The following is a 5730-nucleotide window of genomic DNA, read 5'->3' on the forward strand; positions in this document are numbered from 1 at the left end:
CTGGTCCCCTTCAGAGGGGGCAGGGGGAAGAGAAGCAGGGGCTGGGGGTCTCCGGGCAGCACCAGGCTCTCCTTCTGCCTTGAGTGGGTCGCTGGCTGCTTCTTTTCACTTCTTTCCTTCCCCCATACCCCTAATTTGCCCTTCGCCCTTCCATCTCCCCGCTAGTAACCACTAGTTTGTTTTCTATATCTGTGAGTCCGTTTCTGTCTTGCGTGTGCATTCATTTGTGTCTCTTCACTTCTTAGAGCCGCTCTTCAAACCCAGCCCCTGGTATTTATGCAAATACCTGAACTTTCCAGATTCTTAGCTTCCTTCTCCATAACGTTGCCCCACTGATACCCAGGAGAGTCTCTGTGAGGGATAAATGAGGTCTTGTGTGCACAGAGCCGGTACCCAACAGTGGCAGCTACCGGATTTTGTATTTTGTGCGAGTCTCTGTTGATCTGGGGGAGATGGGATGAGTCTGGACATGGGGGTGAACTTCCTTGTCAGGATGCTTGCTTAGCCACTCATCTTCATAATCGACATGGATACAGCTTGTTGGAGGCATAACACGTCATACGCACTCTCTCCTCGGGTCCTCAGATCCCCTCCATCACACTGTGAGGTCAGTGCTACAGCCTCCCTTTTACGTGAGGGATGCCCTGGAGAGCTGAGGCTCACGTGAGCTACTTGTCCAAGGCCAGACAGCTCATACGAGCATGAGGGAGACCCTGGCCTCAGTCCCCCGCTGCAGCTCTGTGCTTCTGTAGCCCACGGACCAGGCTCCTTTCCCACTCTTAGTGCCCATGATGGTCCTGTGGAAACCCTGCTGACGGACGGCCCTGTCTGAGCTCACGTCGAACCGGGGCCTCTGCACTCCCATCTCGCAAGCCGCCTGGTTTTGGTTTATCTGAGCACGCCAGCCGCTAATCCACACGGAGGCACTGCGGAGGGCTTTCAAACCAGATGAACAACTGGGCTTTATTGAGTTGTCCTCTCTTCACCACATTAGTGAGGCCATTTTTGCATAAACTGCTTAAAAGAAATATGCATTAAAACCTGAGGCTGATCGTTGCCCAGTCGGGCCAAATTATCTGATGCTCTGTGTGGCATAGCTTCTAAATTCGCAAAGGACCAGTCTCCTTCTCCTACCCTGGGAAAGAATAAACTGACCACAGGGTGTAAAATCGGGTTTATGTGGGGTTGACCCAGACACAGGCCATAAAGATCAACTCTTGGTCTGCCTGGACTTCTCCTCATCCTAGTGAGAGCATGTAGGTCTTTATGGCCTCGGGATGGACCTTAACAGAGGAGGTACCTCCTTTATCTGCAGACTTCTCTCTCTGGTTTGCACACCAAAGTTGTCATATCAGTAGGGAATTCCGTGTGTGGTTTTGTCACATAAAACCTGATTACCCCAGAGAGGCCATCAGAGGGGTTTGTACCTTGATCGTCCCCACAGAGGTGGATCCCTTCCCAGGACAAAGAGCAGGTAAACAGAAGCTCAAAAGGCACGTGAGCTTGCAGTCTAGTTTAGGGCTCCGGCTGCAACAGTGATAATTGGGGGTGGGGGCGGGAGGATTAGTGGGATGTCAGCCTCATCAAAACGTGAGAAGGGGGCCCTCAGGTCCTGAAATGTTGGCACCAGCCCAAGAGCTGCTGGTTCCCAGCTCGAGGAGAGGGGCTGACAAGGTCCCCCGAATTGTTTTGGGGTCTATGACTGGAAGGGATAAGGGGGGAAGAAGTCGGCTGGAGGTAGGTAGAGTTTGGTGGTGAGAACACTCGCTTTGGATTTGGACCCGTCTAAGCTTGGACTCTTGCTCTGAAACTGAGCGCCTTGAGGTAAGTTATTCAACCTCTCGACAGTTCTTGATGTAAAAGAAGATACTAACACTGACTTCGAAGGGATGTTGAGGGGATTTGATGGAAAGTTATCTGTCTCAAGACTGGCTCATGGCGGCTGCATCATAGTGGCCACTTCTATTTGCCCAAGAGCTGGACACCAAGTTGCTAGGGCCTGGCACAGAGGGAATGGACAGCGAGTGGTTGTTGAATGAATGCTTGATGGATGGATAAGACGACACTAACCCAGGGCAGCTGGTGCAGTCAGTGAGTCACAGACAGTTGTGAGAAGGAGGTATCCGGGTGTCTGGCCCAAATTTAAACCTGGCTCAGCTACGTTAAATATTAGCTCCCACAAAGGGAAATCAAGAACACATCTAAAATAAGAAGAAGGCTCCTCACATCTTTCCTAGGTGTTTTCTTCATTGAGGGTAATTGAGTAGGTTTATCTCAGACATAGCCTGGGAGAGGAAGAGACAGGAGAGGAGGAGGGAGGAAGGGGAGGGGAGGGGAGGGAGAGGAGAGAGGGGGAAGGGGTGGGGAAGAGGGCAACCTTGGAAGCCCAAAGGCCCAGGAGGGCCTCACTTGCCCTCCGTGGGTAGGGACGGTGGCTTGCCCACTTGGCCCTGCAGGGCACCTGGCACTGCCACTTACTAGCTGGTGACCTCATGCAGGTTAATTGACCTGCCTCAGCCTCAGTTTCTTTGTCTGGAAGATGGGGATAGCAATAGGAACCCCACAGGGGTTTTGTGGGGTGTATGTGGAAAAAAGACCACCGCCAAGCATAAAATGCCACTCTTGTCTGAAGGCCATTTCCCAGAGCTTTGAGGGTGGGAAGCGAGATGAGGCTTTGGGAGTCCCTTGGGAAGATTAGAGAAGAGATAAGAGGTGACCACAGAAGTGGGTGGCCTTTTGTTAACATCACTGTTCCTGCAAACATCATTGCTGCCTCCTCTGTGCGGGGCTGTGCTCGATGTTTGAGAGCCAGTGATGCAGAAGTCCCCAGTCTAGGGGACGTTGTGTGGGCTCACTGTTCCCTCTGTCTGGCCAGCTCTGCACTTGGATAGCTCATCCACCTTATCCAGGTGAGGATGCTCTGACCCCTGACCTGACTCCTTCACGTGTCCCATACCTCTGCCCCAGCTGCCCTCTGCCCCCTGGCTGTGGTCCAGACCCTGTGGTCACTCATCTTGGGCTCCTGCTGCATTGGCTTGCCCTGCCCTGGGTCCTGATGCCTCTGCTGCCACCAAGGGCCAGCCCAGCCTGCCTCTTGGCCCTGACCTCTGTGTTTCCTGAAGCTTCCTGCCCAGACGGCGTCTGCTGATGGCCTCCACTGCTATTCGCTGTCAGACCGGGGTGCTGGGACCAGTGTTACCCAGAGGTGCTTTTGGAGGGATGTGATTAATCCCAGTCAATCACAATGCTGACTTTAGGTTTCTTTTGAAAGAGGACCAGGAATGGGAGAGCTGCGCCCCCCTCCACCCCGAGCTGCCGTTCCTCCCTAACGCCTCTGTCCACTCCCCAGGCCCCCGGCCCCCAGGCCCTCAGCCCTGAGGCCTCGTCCTGTGACCACACCCATATGGAGTAGGGCCTTCTCTGCCGTCCGCTGTGCCTCAGTTTCCCTCCAGATTTATAGGACGTCATAGCAGGACCCTTGTGGAGTGAGTGGTCCTCGACCGGCCGTTGGATGAGGTTAAGAATGATGGCATCTTCTTCTTTACAAGAAATAAAGGAAAGGACTGTCTTGCGAAGTCGACAAAGCTGCTTCTGTGGCAGTTCCTTTGCCCAGGCACCTCCTCACTGCCTTGGCACGGGCTTCGGCTCCGCCAAGCCCATTTCTCACCGTGATCGAAACTGTTGATCACTGAGCGTCCGGCGCGTCTGGGGCCTGGCGCAGGAGCTCGCAAACAGCGGGCAGGGCTGGGGTAAGACATTAGAACTGACCTCGGGGGTCTCGGATTCCAGTCCTTCCCTTTTACAGATGAGGGCATGCCCCCCGCCCCCCCAGGTGAAGGGACTTACCCAAGGTCCCTGTTGATGGTGGCCGAGGCAGGGCTAGAACTCGGGGCGACGGGCTTGTCCCAGTACTGTTTCTGACAGTATCTGCCCCTCATCACCGACATCCCTTGTGAATAATTCTTACGCAAGACGCGGGTGGAGCTGAGCAGGTCCTCCTGAGGAACTGTGTGGAAGGGCCAGATGGGGAGAGGATCCCAGCCTAAGCATCTGTAAAGATGGAGGAGAAAATGTGGAGAAAGCACTTGCCACTGGCCTTGGTCACTGCCAGGCTTGCAAACCTGGATGACTGCACTGGTGAATTTCTCTCTCAAACAGAAACAAACAAAAATCAAGAGCGATTTGTTTTGAGCTCTATGGGTATCTCTTAAAGCATTTCACATTACAGTGCCGGTGAGGAAGTGGTATCAGTATTTTGTTTGTGGGCAACAGAGAATGGAAGCGTCTGGCTCCAAGTTACACGGGCTCGGAGGTGGAGACCTCGGCTAGCATTGGACATCTCTTCATCTCTTCTCCCTGGTGTCATCTGCTCTCAGTGTCACTGAGCCAATGGCCTAGATCTGGCTGACATGTTCAAACATCTGAAGGACTTTCACGTGAGCTAGGAGTAGATTCCTTCTACAAGCCGCTTCAGAGCAAAAAGCTTGAACCTCTGTGGGAAATCTCAGCAAGGTAAACTTCAGCCCAGCCCAAGAGAATCAAATCAGCCGGGAGAGCTGCCTTGTGGGACGGAGTTCCCGTCACACTGGGTCTGCAGCACGGTCTGCCGGGCCTGCTTCTGGGATAGGGCTCCTGACGGGCGGGAAGGCTGGACTTGGTGACCTGTAAGCCACCTCCTTCTCGGAAAGCTTCTGGGCTGCTGGGCCTCTGGCTTTCCTGAGGTTACCTCTGCGGTTGCATTCCTAAAGCACAGGCTTCATTCTTGAAGGCAGTTTTGGGTTAAATCGAAGGGAGAGTTAGGAGCCTGCACTTTAGAGAAAAGTATGTTTTGTTCACCTGTGGGTGCGTTACCTCTGGTCCGAGGCAGGCTTCTGACTTAGCGCTGTTGCCTGGACCGGACGCCCAGGCGAGGTGACGCTTCTAAGAGCGGGTTTCACAAACTGATCCAAAAGTGAAGATGAAGCTTCGGTGTCAAAACGTTGCTCATCTCCTGACAGCCCAGCTTAGCCTCCTGAGAAAAGCTGGCCTGTACTTTTTCCATCTTTTTTTTGGACAATAGGAAGTGATCTTTGGTTCACAGTGGGAGACAGAGAACAGCGTGTGGACGAAAAGCCCCGGCTGGGGAGGGGTGTAAGCAGCAGGACTTACTGGGACTTGTAGCTGCTGTATTTCACTCCCAAGAACTACTCAAGTCAAGAGTACAGGTTCATAATAAAAATGTCAGGTTTGAGGATTCCTATGTGACCGGATAGTCCAATCTCTGATTGGTTTAGAGAGTATTTAAACCTCGGGCTTACAGATTTGATCACATTTTCCTTAAGCTAGTGTGATTTTTTTCTCCCAGATCACCAACGGATCTGAAATCTTCATGTGAACATTGCCTTGTGTTATTAACTCAAGGAGAAAACATTCTGTTCATTATCTGCTGAGGTCATCTTGAATATTATTCCTGTGGCTGTCACTGGGAAATTCAAAAGTTCTGTGCTATAGAGTCCTTGTATCTGCTATTTGGGTTTAAAATGACCTGTAAATAATGATTCATCATACTTTATTCTTTAAAAGTTCAGATACACAGTTGACCCTTGAACAACATGGGTTTGAACTGTGAGGGTCCACTTATACGTGAATTGTTTTCAACAAATATATACCACAGTACTATACGATCTGACGTTGGTTGAATCCAAGGATGCTGAACCTTGGGTACAGAGGGCCGACTGTAAAGTTCTATTT

This window comes from Delphinus delphis, chromosome 12 (assembly GCF_949987515.2).
Source record: "Delphinus delphis chromosome 12, mDelDel1.2, whole genome shotgun sequence".
NCBI classification, from domain to species: Eukaryota; Metazoa; Chordata; class Mammalia; order Artiodactyla; family Delphinidae; genus Delphinus; species Delphinus delphis.